The sequence below is a fragment of the Macaca mulatta genome, chromosome 11 (genome assembly GCF_049350105.2).
Source record: "Macaca mulatta isolate MMU2019108-1 chromosome 11, T2T-MMU8v2.0, whole genome shotgun sequence".
NCBI classification, from domain to species: domain Eukaryota; kingdom Metazoa; phylum Chordata; class Mammalia; order Primates; family Cercopithecidae; genus Macaca; species Macaca mulatta.
Genome location: NC_133416.1, coordinates 21,710,940 through 21,725,872, shown reverse-complemented (window position 1 = coordinate 21,725,872; position 14,933 = coordinate 21,710,940). Strand labels below are relative to the sequence as shown.

The 14,933-nt window shown below is 37.7% G+C and overlaps 1 protein-coding gene across 10 annotated transcripts in view; it reads right to left on the bottom strand.

The window, feature by feature from the left end:
* Positions 1 to 14,933, bottom strand: part of PLEKHA5 (pleckstrin homology domain containing A5) — a 248,976-nt gene that overhangs the window by 121,769 nt on the left and 112,274 nt on the right. The gene's annotated exons all lie outside the window — the stretch shown is intronic.

The window sequence follows — 14,933 nt, the reverse complement described above, 5'->3', positions numbered from 1 at the left end:
TCCTGCCTCAGCCTCCCGAGTAGCTCGGATTACAGGCGCCCACCATGACGCCCAGGTAATTTTTTGTATTTTTAGTAGAGACAAGGTTTCACCATGTTGGTCAGGTTGATCTTGAACTCCTGACCTCAGGTGAGCCACCCGCCTCGGCCTCCCAAAGTGCTGGGATTACAGGCATGAGACACGGTGCCTGGCCACCAGCCTTTTGAGATTCCTAAATATATCTTTCCTACTATCTATTGGGAGTGCCTGTGTGTGAAAATGTTACTTATATTTTTACAAAACAGTTAAATGCATCCCTTCTCAGTCTGGTCTCAATCCTTTTTCATTATTTTATAAACAAAAGTAAGTTGCAGGCCAGGTGCTGTGGCTCACGCCGGTAATCCCAACACTTTGGAGCGCCAAGGAAGGTGGATCACTTGAGGTCAGGCGTTCAAGACCAGCCTGACCAACATGGTGAAACCCCATCTCTACTAAAAACACAAAAATTAGCCGGGTGTGGTGGCGTGTTCCTGTAGTCCCAACTACTCAGGAGGCTGAGGCAGGAGAATTGCTTGAACCTGGGTGATGGAGGTTGCAGTGAGCTGAGATTGTGCCATTTCACTCCAGTCTGGGCAACAGAGAAAGACTGTCTCCCCCTTAACCCCCTCCCCTCAAAAAAGTTAAGTTGATTTGGCTGTTTGGCTCTTTACATTGCATTGTAAAATACAAAGATTACTGTATTTTATACTTCATAGGTGGGTCATGAAAAATAAGTATGAGTGTCTACCTACCTCCACTGTTTCATGGTCCAACATGGGTGCATTACAGAGTACTAATGCCAAATTCATAAATGGAAAGAAAACCTAACAGTACTACTATATGGGCACCAGTACCTTAACAAAATAGAAGGTTCTGAAACAGGAATACTTCACAGTGTTTCTGTTTTACAAAACAACCTTTATATAGATAATGTAATGAGATTAATTTTTTGACAATTGAGGAAGGTATGTTGTAGAAAAAAAAATAAATCTGAAGGAGAAGCAAAAATCTTAAGTAGACGAAATGTGGAAACAACAACAAAAACAAAGGAACATCTGTTATGTTTACTGAAAAAATTGCTTTGAATTAAGTTATGATTATTTTTGGAGAATTAGATGTTTGCCTAAGAAATAGTATTCTTTCTAGGTTGAGTGATAAGGTCTTCAACTGTTCTTGAATGAAAGAAGGAAAAAAAACCCTATTTATTTAAGCCAAAAATACTAGATGCTCGAAATAATATGCAACATACATTGATATATTAAATAGTCTATAATAATTTTCATTAGGTCATATACCATAAAGTAATCTGTAACAGAGACCTATCATTGACATGCCTGACATTAGAAAATTTACCTTGTAAGGTCTATATTGAATTTTAGTTTTTTTTGTTAATCTTAAAATATTAGTACATATGCTCTGTATGGTGAGAAGTCTATAACCACAACCTGCAAACTTCCAGGTAAATTTCATATGCTTAAGTTCTTTTTCCAAATCCTAATTTTCATATTTTTTTGGGTAACTCAATACCCTGAAACTTAATCCATTAAATAAAATTGAAACTATATAAAGATATAGATAAAGTTTTTTTAAAATTCCGTATTGACTATGGTAAAAGTAGAATCATTAATGAAACATAGTGTTTCTATTATTCCTTAATTCAAGTGGTCTAGGAAACACATAGAGCCAACTGTTAATATTTAGAAAAATTTTAATAGATACAGCACTTGACACCCTGGGAGGTAGCTGGCTCACTGTTAGGTCCTGACCATTGTCCTTGGCACAACGGAGGAGTGACTGCTGAGGACCACAGGAAGGGCAGGGAAGGGAAGATAATGATTCTAGCCTTTTCTCAATTCTACCAAAGTTTGTCCCCTGTATTATTACAAATTGTATGTTTTCATCTTAGATCTGCCATTCTTTTCCGCATTTCACAAGCTGTTGTTGTTGTTGTTTTGATGGGCCTCAAAATCCAGATCAAGAGAATCATCAGTTCTGCTACAATGCTTGCTGGAACTGTTTCAACATGATTTGTATGTTAAAGGAACAATTTGAGCATAATATGACTTTGCACTTGCTTATGCATGATTTTATTTGTGAGAGACTCTAGATGGATGCAAAAAACTGCACCTGACAAAACCCAGCCACACAGGAATACACAAAATGTATATCTGCACACACCTCAAACATGTAGCAGCTACTTCAGTTCATTGCCTGTTTTATGAAACACACTTATCCACATCTGGTAATACAACTTTTTTTTCTTTTCTTTTTTTTTTTTTTGAGACAAAGTTTTGCTCTGTTGCCCAGGCTGCAGTGAAGTGGCACAATCTCAGATCACTGCAACCTACGCCTCCTGGGTTCAAGCGATCCTCCTGCCTCAGCCTCCCAAGTTAGCTGGGATTACAAGCATGTGCCATCATGCCTGGCTAATTTTTTCCATTTTTAGTAGAGATGGGGTTTTGCCATGTTTGCCAGGCTTGTCTTGAACTCCTGGCCTCAAGTGATCCGTCAGCCTTGGCTTCCTAAAGTGCTGGGATTACAGGTGTGAGCCACCGCGCCGGGCCTACAGCTTTCAACTCAATTTCAGATAACCTTCCCCCCAAAACTTCCCAAAAATTCACGCTGAAACCCTTTCAACACCTAGTTACTTTTCAAGCAAACTGCAGGTCTTTTTCAAGGCCAAATGTCATATTTATTATGCTACCATTTTTATTCGGTTCCTGTATGTGTTGCTAATGAAGTCTGAGTGGTGTGCTCCTAAATCCATTCCCCCCCGCCAAGCCCTGAGTTTTTTTGTTTCCAGATTTTGCATGATGAGGTGATTTTTAGAGACACACATGCTATATTTTTGCAAAATATATTGCACTACTAAATTACAAACTACCATATCACTATCCTATTAAAAATGCATTAGAATTTTAACAGACACTGAGACAAGGTGTCATTTAAAAAAATTCTTCTCAGATATTTTATGCTTAATAAAAACTGAAAATAAAAAAATTTAAAACAATTTGTATTTCTAGAAGAATCCTTATAAAAAGGATAAAATTCACGTCTTTATTTTATTTTATTATTATTATTATTTTTGAGACGAGTTTCACTCTTGTTGCCCAGGCTTGAGTGCAATGGCGCAATCTCAGCTCACTGCAAGTTCTGCCTCCCAGGTTCAAGTGATTCTCTTGCCTCAGTCTCCCAAGTATTTGGGATTACAGGCATGCACCACCATGCCTGGCTAAAAAAATTTTGTAGTTTTAGTAGAGAGGGTTTCACCATGTTGGTCAGGCTGGTCTCAAACTCCTGTCCTCAGGTGATCCACCGGCCTCGGCCTTCCAAAGTGCTGGGATTACAGTTATGAGCCTCTGCGCCCGGCCAAATTCAGGTCTTGATATAAGACATACCTATGGTCACAGAACAAACTAATTCCCACCTTGTCTCTGTAGTCACTGTGGCCTAGTAGGAAGTCCAGACTTTTCTAAATACAATGCCAGTGTTTACCTACTCTTACTTCCAGACTTCCCTTGATGATGTTTTAATGTGTAGGTCTAGATAAGTGGTTCTCAATTGGGTGATTTTGCCTCCAGGGGAACATTTGGCAATCCCTGGTAACATTTTGAATGTCACAACTGGGGAAATGTTACTGGTGTCTAGTGCATAGAGGCCAGGGTGCTGCTAAACATTTTATAATGCAGAGTAGAGCCCTCCATGTCCAAATAAACCTCCAGAAACGTCAGCAATGCTGAGGGTGGGAAGCCCTGCATTAGGCTATCATAACCCTTAAAATAACTGACTCTACTGAATAAGAAAAGCAATATTTACTATTCGTGTCCCTGTATTTCTCTAAACACAACAGAGGTAGCAGAAAACAATGGTAGTTGAAAGCACAGTTTCTGAAATCAGACTACACAGGTTTGAATCTCAGCTCCTCCACTTAATAGCTAGGTGATCTTTCGCAACTTACTTTACCTCTCCGTGTCTCAACTGAATAAACGCAGCTATGTCACAGGTTATTTCTTCATTTAGTCAACATATACATATATACACACACAAACATTTTCATAAATATAACATCTATATAGACATATATTTATATATGATAGTCCTCCCTTATCTGTGGTTTTGCTTTCTATGGTTTCAGTTACCCTCAGTCAACTGCCGTCCAAAAATATTAAATAGAAAATCCCAAAAATAAACAATTCATAAGTTTTAAATTGTGAGCTGTTCTGAGTAGAGTGATGAAATCTCTCTCCATCCTGCTCTATCTCATCTATGATGTGAATCATCCCTTTGCCCAGTGTCTCTAAACTCTCGATGCTACCTGTCCCATTAGTTACTCAGTAGTTGGCCTGGTTCTCAGATTAACTGTTGAGGTACTGCAGTTTTTGTGTTCAAACAACCCTTATTTTAATTAATAATGACCCCTCCACACACACACCCAAAGTACAAGGCTTGTGATGCTGGCGTGCTGTTACACTTTTATTAGTTATTATAGTTAAGCTTTTACTGTGCCTAATTTTTTAAAAAACAGAGATGGGGTCTTGCTAGGTTGCCCAGTCTGGCCTCAAACTCCTGGGCTCAATGATCTTCCTACTATGCTTTCCCAAACTGCTGGGATTACAGGCATGAGTCAGCATGGCTGGCCCACTGTGCCTAATTTATAAATTAAAATGTATCATAAAGCAGTAAGAAAAACATAAAAAAATCCTTGCCCTCAAGGAACCTACTTTATAATGGAGATGTAGAAAATAATAAGCACTCTATAAATGTTATTTACAATTATTATGAACTGCAGGACATTGAGTATATGTCATCATTATATTAGTATTTGGTCAATTATTTAAAAGTTTAACTTCGTGCCCACCCAAATACAGTCACATGTCACTTAACTATGGTAATACATTTTGTTTGTTTGTTTCATCATACTCAACCCCAACTATGGTGACACATTCTAAAACATATTAGGTGATTTTAGTTGTGTGAACATCATAAAGTGTATATACACAAACCTAGTTGGTACTGCCTACCATAAAAATAGAAAATATACTTATGTATAAATCTAGGCTATATAGTATAGCTTATTGCTCCTAGGATAAAAGCAGGTATGACATGTTACTGTATTGAATACTATAGGCCACTGCAGTATAATGTTAAGTATTTGTGTATCTAAATATATCTAAACATAGAAAAGGTACATTAAAAAATATGGTATTATGCCTATAATCCCAGTACTTTGGGAGGCCCAGGAGGGTGGATCACTTGAGGCCAGGAGTTCGAGACCAGCCTGGCCAACATGGCGAAACCCTGTCTCTACTAAAAATACAGAAATTAGCCAGGCATAGTGGCGCACGCCTGTAATCCCAGCTACTCTGGTGGCTGCAGCATGAGAATTGCTTGACCTCAAGAGGCAGAGGCTGCAGTAAGCTGAGATAGCACCAATGTACTCAAGTCTGGGCAAAAAAGTATGGTATTAAAGATTAAACACTCTATCCCCCAGGCCATAATGCAGTGATGTGAACACAGCTCTCTGCAGCTTCAACCTCCCAAAGTTCATGCAATCCTCTTACCTCAGTCTCTTAAGTAGCTGGGACTACAGGTGCACACCACCACACCCACCTAATTTTTAAAATAGCTACTTGGGAGGCTGAAGCAGGAGAAATGTTTGAGCCCAGGAGTTTGAGGCTGCAGTGAGCTATGATTACCACTGCACTCCAGCGCGGGCAACAGAGCAAGACCTTGTCTCTCTCTCTCTTTTTTTTTTTAAAGTTAAATTTAAGTTAAATTAAGTTAAATTTTTAAGTTAAATTTAGTTAACTTTTTTTTAAGTTAAATTTAAATTAATTTAACTTAATTTTTTTTAAGGACTCCGTTAATCTAGAGCGTTCAGGGCTAAAGAAAACAGGTCATATTTACAAGCTCAACTTGCTGATTATGCTCTAAAGGTCAGTATAAAATGAATGAATGCCTCCACTGTCACCTTTTTTTTCTTTTAAAAAAAAAAGATACCAAGGAATTGATAAATAGCAACACAGTTTGCTTGTGCTTTGGCGTTATGTCTTTTTCCTATTTATTACCAGAGTTTTAATCATTTACTATAATCAGAAGAGTAAATGAAAGGCCTGATACTTTAAAGCTTCTATGAAACTATTATTTCAGTTAATAATAATTTGGTTGTGAAGGATTTTAAGATGACTAAATCAGTGTGCATATAAAATGGTATATATATTTCCATCAAATTGTATAACACTAAAATGACATGTCTACTGGAGATAAAATAGAAATTCATTAGTTTACCTAATTCCTTTTCCAATCTTATGTATTTTATAAACCAAATAATGAATTATGTAGGTAACTACTGGAACACCTGGGCTATGCTAAACTTTTAAGCAGACATCTTAGTTCTGAGCTTTCTGGAAGCTTAGATAAAAAGAGAAAGCTAAAGCACACAGCTCCTATGAACTAGTGACGGAAGGAAGAGCAATTTACCAGGTTTAAATCAACTTTAAGTGACAGGTTTCTTTTATATAAATAACTAAAACTGTATGACAGCACTCTGAAAATGGGGGAAGTTGGTGTTTGTCTCCCTTTCCAGGGTAATTAAAGGAAGATACTTTTCGTAGAGTCTACATTGCTATGGTTTTCCCTCCTCAGGAGACATATAAAGGAGGATGCCAATGGCATTCCTTAAAAAACATCATAACCACGCACACCTTCTCTCATGAAAATAAACACATAAAGTGTACATTTCAATATAAACCCCAATTAAAATATGCTATTAGAAAAAAAACTTGTTAATATAGTGTTTCATATTTCCAGTTAAAATAATAAAAATCCATAAAAGTGAGGGGACTATTTCATTCCTAATGGAGAGTTACTTCAAATTATACAAGGAAAGAAACTCTTCAAAGCAATTAAGTACTAACTGACAAAAGAAATTTGGTATTAAAATTCCTGTCATCTAATAAGACCAAAACCATGCAGAACTTCATTGAATGCAAACATCTTTTATCTGATACCTACAGGTAAAATACCCTTATTAGAAGTTATTTAAAAATCAGAATTTGATTTATGTAGAAATGAATCCAGTACTAAATGTACTAAATTTTTTTTTTTTTTTTTTTGGTCTCGCTTTGTTGCCTAGCTGGAGTGCAGTGGTGTGATATTGGCTAACTGCAACATCCGCCTCCCGGGTTCAAGCAGTTCCCTGCCTCAGCTTCCTGAGTAGCTGGGATTACAGGCGTCCACCACTACGCCTGGCTAATTTTTGTATTTTTAGTAAAGACGGGGTTTCACCATCATGGTCAGGCTGGTCTCGAACTCTTGACCTTGTGACCCACCCGCCTCAGCCTCCCAAAGTGCTGAGATTACAGGTGTGAGCCACCGTGCCCAGCTGTAAATGTACTAGATTTAAACATTTAAAAATTCCAGTAATGTTACATATATATAACAAAGCAGTAGGCTGGGCACTGTGGCTCACGAGGTCAAGAGTTCGAGACCATCATGGCTAACACAGTGAAATCCCATCCCTACTAAAAATACAAAAAATTAGCCGGGCGTGGTGGTGGATGCCCATAGTCCCAGTTACTCAGGAGGCTGAGGCAGGAGAATGGTGTGAACCCGGGAGGTGGAGCTTGTAGTGAGCTGAGATTGTGCCACTGCACTCCAGCCTGGGCAACAGAGTGAGACTCCGTCTCAGAAAAAAAAACAAAGCAGTAAATGAGATATATTTTTAAAATCATGTATGAAAAAGAACTATTCCTGATTTTAAAATAATACTTATGATTTCAAAGAGATGATGACTCAGGATTGCTTAATACTGCAGCACTGCCATCTTTACTGGGTTGCCCTATGCTTTTTAGTTAGGCAACCTCACAAGCCCAAGCTGCTGCTGTATCACAAAGTAATACTCTGAACCACAAAGTCTAGAGTTAAAAGGAAGGTTTTTTGTTTTTGTTTTTTGACACTTGTTGGCACCTGCCGACACGCCCGGCTAATTTTTGTATTTTTAGTAGAGATGGGGTTTCACCATGTTGGCCAGGCTGGTCTCGAACTCCTGACCTAGGGTGATTTGCCCGCTAAGTTTCCCAAAATCTCTCTGGCCATCTTTCTCAAGAATCTCACTAGTCAGAGATATGAGATTCCATGTCCAAGTCAACCAACGGCAAAATAAGTGGGACTACTATGGTGAGCGAGCTAACTCCAGTCAAGATGCACAACTTTGTCTGTGGCCCACCTAGAGGAAACTGAATAAAATGAGGTTATATTGTAACAGCAAGGAAAAAGGGGAAGGAAGAGGCTATTGGCTAAGAAATATTCTGTTTTCTTAGACAAAGCAACTTACATATGGTCCAAAGGAAACATGTGCGCTAGTATATTCAAAAGTAGATTTCTGTGTTTTATATGGTAAAAGAGGAAAATGGTTTTACTAATTTCTTGCTTTGGGAAGGTAAAAGGGTGATTTAACCTGAACTTCAGATCTTTAGAGATTTTGTTTCTACCTTCAGTAATATGTTTTAATGTTTTGGCTACACACTGACTACCTGTTATAATGCAGTTCTTCCTTGTGGGAGCATGTGTTTTTGGTGGGTTTTTAAAAAAATCTCTATTTCATGGGTAACCTCAGTGACAGAGCAGTTAAAAATCCACTCTGCTTTTTTTTTTTTTTTTTTTTTTTGTGAGACGGAGTCTCGCTCTGTCGCCCAGGCTGGAGTGCAGTGGCCGGATCTCAGCTCACTGCAAGCTCCGCCTCCCGGGTTCACGCCATTCTCCTGCCTCAGCCTCCCGAGTAGCTGGGACTACAGGCACCCGCCACCTCGCCCGGCTAGTTTTTTGTATTTTTTAGTAGAGACGGGGTTTCACTGTGTTAGCCAGGATGGTCTCGAACTCCTGACCTCGTGATCCGCCCGTCTCGGCCTCCCAAAGTGCTGGGATTACAGGCTTGAGCCACTGCGCCCGGCCCACTCTGCTTTTTAATCCAAAATCCACTATGCTTTTTAAAAAGAATACTGAAATTGCTATTAACATATTGCCAATAACAGCCAATACTATTCTTCTGAGTGATACATTACAGTCAGGCAAAGCAAGCTGTATTATGCAGTGTTTCATATGTGTAACCATGGTAACATCATTGAAAATGTATCTACTGTGCAAAACGAGTAATACGTATTTTAGAATCCCACAGAAGAGATTTCAGTTGTTTCTTGCTAAACTAAGATGTCAACCCATTTATATGATTTGCTCTGAATCATGTATTTCCCTTACGGGAAAGAGAGAAATATTTAATTTAGTTTAAGAAAAACAGAATAGCATATTGGTTTGGCAGCTGCCATTTGGCAATTCTTCTGCCAATCCTGGCAACAAAAGCCAGTATTATGACTTGGACTTTTATAAAGGCCCAACCCACAAAAGCTGCCACATATCCACAATAATGTTAGACTTGAGTGGGGCAGAAGAGGTGTGGAAACTATGGAAGCTATTGTATTCCTCTGTGAAGAAAACTACGCAGCAAAAAGCTCAGATGTGTGCTTTTAACTTGTGTTTTCAGTATCCTTCTAGTGAAACCAAAAAGAGTACTATAATTTTTAACTATAATTTACTACATTCTCAAGTTGGCCTTAGTTTCATTACTCTATAAAACAATTACACTCTCCAGCTTGTCTTAAAAGTGAAGAGCTTTCATCAATAGAAATCATGCAGTGTCTTGTAATTTTGCAACTCAAACAATCAAATCTTAATTAGGTTTAAAAAACATGTTTGTAGCAGCCATTTAGTTATTAAATCAATTCAGTCTATGCTAGTCAAGTAATTTAAAAATTATTATTAAATACAAAATTTCTTAATGTTTTACATAGCTAACTATTTTAATTTATTTTCATTGTAATAAAAAGGAGAAAAATGTCCTGTTGAAATCTAGCTGCTACAAAGACTGTTTCTGCAATTTATTTTTAAACTGAAAATATGCTGGCACAGAAAATTGTGCCTACAATTAAAGGCAATGTTTTAAGAACAAAAGAAAAACATTAAAAGTGCTCTGCCTTTCTTGAAACTGAATTCTTGCATCTTGGTTATGTGAAGAAATAACCACTGAGTTAGCAATCTCAAAGATTGTAATTTTTTTTGTGGGGTAAAACATGAAAAGTATATATTTCCTTTCCCCACATTTAGTTCTAAATGCCATTTGCCTTTAACTTAGAACTAACTGCTTCCAGACATCCTGCTCAAACCTCAATGTTTCATTTACCCACCATCTACAAATTCTTCTTAAGATCTTAACCCTTTATTTTCTATTCTTTCTCCTCTCATCATTTAGAAAATGGGTAACTTCCAATTTCTTGGGGGAAAAGAAGGGATTAATCAGGTGTGAAAACCTCACTCATCCTCACCTCCAGCAATAAGTAGTATGATCACCACCATAACAGCTACCACTTAAGCATGTCACTTAGTGCTACTCACATATTCAGCTGTCACACAATGGCCTTGACAATCCTCACAGAGCCCATTTGAGGTAGGTGTTATTATTTGCAGTTTATGAATACATAAACTGAGGCTCATAGCATTTAGAAAGTTGCCAGAAGTCATACTCCAAATAGGAGTGCCTCCAAGGCTTGAGCTGCTCTCCTTTTCAGATCCCAGCCTTTCAACAGCTGCCCCTTTCTCCAACTCTTCCACAGCCAACGAGACTTCTCAGTTCTGTCTTTCATCTTGTATTCAACGACACTAGAACAGAATAAAGCCATACTTTCCTTAGAGGCCCTTTCCTTCTTCCACTGACAGCAGATGTACCATGCACATGCTGCCTCCCTCACTGTTCCTCTTCCCTCCTCCTCTCATCTCACTGCCTACCATCACCCCAGGATCATTTCTATCTGAAGCACAGCAATGAAACCTTTCCCAATTCCAGTTTAATTTTAAACCCAATGCCTCTCATCCTTGGAAGTTTCACAATCATTTTCTACTCTTAGCTGTTCAGACAAAATTACCACCAAAACAGATTTAGAAATGTTACCTCACATTTCTACCACTACCGGTATCAAAGTATTTAAATACAAATAATAACAATTGTAAAGCATGTGTTGCACCGAACAGGAACTAAAAATCTTGCTTGACTCAGAGGAGATGACTTAAACCCCAGTGAGAAAATATGAGTATGATGTAACACTGTAAGTACAAAGCTAAAACCATTATTACAGACATTAAGAACATTAAGGTGGAAAAAATTAAATGTTCAAAACATAAAAGGCTCACATACCAACTCCCCTGTTTTAGAATTTGGTTTTTCACTGATAATTTCGAAGTTACCTTTCTTAAAAGCTCTCTTGAATAAAACCAGCATACACATTAAGGATCTACAAAATGGGCTGGGTGTGGTGGCTCATGCCTGTAATTCTAGCACTTTGGGAGGCTGAGGCAGGCGGATCACCTGAGGTCAGAAGTTTGAGACCACTCTGGCCAAAATGGTGAAACCCTGTGTCTACTAAAAATACAAAAATTAGCCAGGTACAGTGACGCACACCTGTAGTCCCAGCTACTAGGGAGACTGAGGTATGCATATTGCTTGAACCCAGGATGTGGAGGCTGCAGTGAGCCGAGATCACGCCACTTGACTCCAGCCTGGATGACAGACTGAGACTCTGTCTCAAAAAAGAAAAACAACAACAACACACACACACACAAACAAAACAAAACAAAAAAAACCAAAAAAACCCACCGGAATTTACAAAATGAGCACCTTTTAATGAGTTTAAAGCAATTCTGAAAGTAATGTAAGAATGATGCTAGTTAAAAACAAAATGTACCTATCACATCCATCCCAAGTATCATGGCACAGTTACATTTTAGATCACTTGATAAATTAAAAGCAAAAGTGCTTAACATAATTTAGATAATTCTTTCAACTGTAAGTCATTTGAGTGACTCTGAACTTAACCATTTAAGAAAATGGGAAGATTAACTGGTACTATATGGTTAAAAAAGAAATATGATTCTTAAAATGTACACACTAATTTGCCAAAGTAATTTTCTGCCAAGTATTCTAGAATTAAGTGATATTGACTGCTAATAACATCTCAGCCACTGTGCAGGCACATACGGTTCCAAGACTCTCTTTTTTAAAAAAAAAATATATTTATTTTTACAATTTATTTTTCTTTTCTTTTTTTTTCTTTAGACGGAGTGTCACTCTATTTCCCAGGCAGGCTGGAGTACAGTGGTGTGATTTCGGGCTCACTGCAACCTCTAACTCCCAGGTTCAAGTCATTCTCCTGCCTCAGCCTCCCAAGTAGATGGGATTACAGGCACCACCACCATGCCCAGAGAATTTGTGTATTTTTAGTAGAGACGGGTTTTATCATGTTGTCCAGGCTTGAACTCCTAGCCTCCAGTGATCGCCTGCCTCGGCTTCCCAAAGTGCTGGGATTACAGGCATGAGCCATCGCACCCAGTTATTTTTACAATTTATTTTTCAACTGAAAAATTAAGACAGTATGTATTTATCATGTACAACATAAGACTCTCTTAACAGCATCCCAATCCATCTCATTGTAACAAGACTTTTCACTATTGAGTTTATCATCCAAGCTGAGCTTCAACTTCTTTCTGTAGAACAGGAATCAAAACCAAAAAACCAAACCAAACTAACCATAAGCAGCACAATAAAACCCCTATCCCTTTAAAAGGATAAAGTATCTGGTTACATACCAAGGCATATTAGCTGGATCTAATAGAGCCCTCACCATAGAATAGCTGAACTTAAATGTGTCAGTCGAATCAGATTTCTTAAAAACAAGTAAATTATGTCACTTCCTTGCTTTAAATAATAGTGGGCTCTCTGCATCATCTTTAATGTGAAATATAATGGCTTGCATACAATTATAATTTAATGAATAAGGAACACTGATAATGTGATCCAAGGTTAAAGTTTACTGTTAAATGATACATGGAAAAAGCACTTATAATAAAGCCACATAACAGAATAAAAATGCTCACAGGTATATTTTAGTGGGTTAAAAGAATACTTACTCGAAAAGTTGCAAAGTCACTTGCATAAAAATATTGTGTCACAAAAGTCTTACTGACTTTTAAAACTGGGCAGAACCCCAACTCAGAAACATTTCAATAATCAGAAATATTCTCGTCATTTAAAAGCAATAACATGGCATTCAAAAATATACACAGCCTGTAATCCCAGCACTTTGGGAAGCCGAAGTGAGAGGACTGCTTGAGGCCAGGAGTTTGAGGCTAGCCTGGGCAATAAAGAAAGGCCCTGTCTCTACAAATAATAATAATAATAATAATAATAAAATAAAATAATAATAATATTAAAACTTAGCCAGGTGAGGCGGTGCATCCTTATAGTCCCAATTACTCAGGAAGCTGAGGTGGGAGGATCCCTTAAGCTTAGGAGTTCAAGGCTGCAGTGAGCTATGATGGTGCCATTACGCTCCAGCCTGGGCAACAGAGCAAGACCCTGTCTTTTAAAAAAAAAAATCTCCCTAATGAATGCTAATTTGTAGTATTTTATTGTTACATGCATTAAATAGAAGTTTATTATACCTTTGGGAAGGAAGCAAAAGGCAAATTAGTAAAAGTTTAAGAATCTACTCTTGTGTGTGTGGTCACACTCCACTTTAGAAAGTTAACCAAATTATACCCTACACATAAATTACCACACAATTTAAAGAGATCTAATTATTTTACTGTAGATAAAACACATTCTTTCCAATAGAGTCAAACTGACAGAGGAACAGTTCAGTTTAAATAGGAAAAAAATTGCTAATCACTTATTCTTTATCGTGCAATATTCATTTTCATATGCTGCATGAGCTTTATCTAAACAATTTCTTCAAGAATAAAAAAGTAGCTGACTCATAAGTCAAATGATATTCCTATGATACAAAAAGGTTTTGTAAAAAACGGTTGGCTTTCTTTCAAAAGAGCTATCTCGTAGCATAACAAATACCTTTATTCATTCTATATGTGGTAGGCACCGGTGACACAGCCTTAGTAATATTATAAATACAAATAAATAAACATGAAGACTCACATAACCATAAACAAAATACAAAGGGGAAACCGACTAGGGATTGATCTTGCTTAGAAAGGAAAAGAGCAGAGAGGGCATTATGGAAGTGGCTACCATTTGAATTGAGCCTGGTGGAATCAGCGGGATTAGTCAGATGTGGCTAGAGTTCAGTGCAGATTGAGGCTGGCTAGGGCACAAAGAAATGTGGTTGAAAATCTAGGCTTTAACTAACAATATGTTTATGTATATAAAATGCATTATATAAGTTTGAAACAACGTATCTGTTCCCCTCCTAGGTTTTCTTTTACTTCAATTCCAAAATAATATATTTTTTAAAACCCTGAAAAAGCCCAAATAGTAATGCACTTCATGTGATGCACACGGCACTTAATTTAGGCTCAGTTTAGTCAATAAATCATTATCCTCAACACTGAGAAATTTCTCACTTGCAGACGAGGCATGAGTGGGACAGAAATCCAACCCAGAATAGCAGGGTAAGTAACCCAATTCCTATAGCAGTGACATTGTGAGCAGAATGGGCAATAACTAGAGACATGGGGGAAATCCAATGGCCACTGCAGGACACTGTGATGGCACTATTTCACTCTGGAGACACATTTCCTTCCAGCAGAGTACAACGCAGGGCATGCTGTCAACAGGCTAGTTAACTGGCAGGTTTTGATCATCAGAGTGAAGATGGAGTCTCTACAATGCAAAGATCAAGATATCCTCCTCAGGTATTTAACTTGCTTTGCCAATTCATTTTCTTCCTGTTGAAATATTTAGTAAGCACCCGATATATACAAGGTTTTGTACTGTCTACCAAGAGGAAACAAAAATATAGTTTAAGACTATAAGGGCCTTAAGACCAATACTATTCCATCTGAGTTTACTAGGCTAA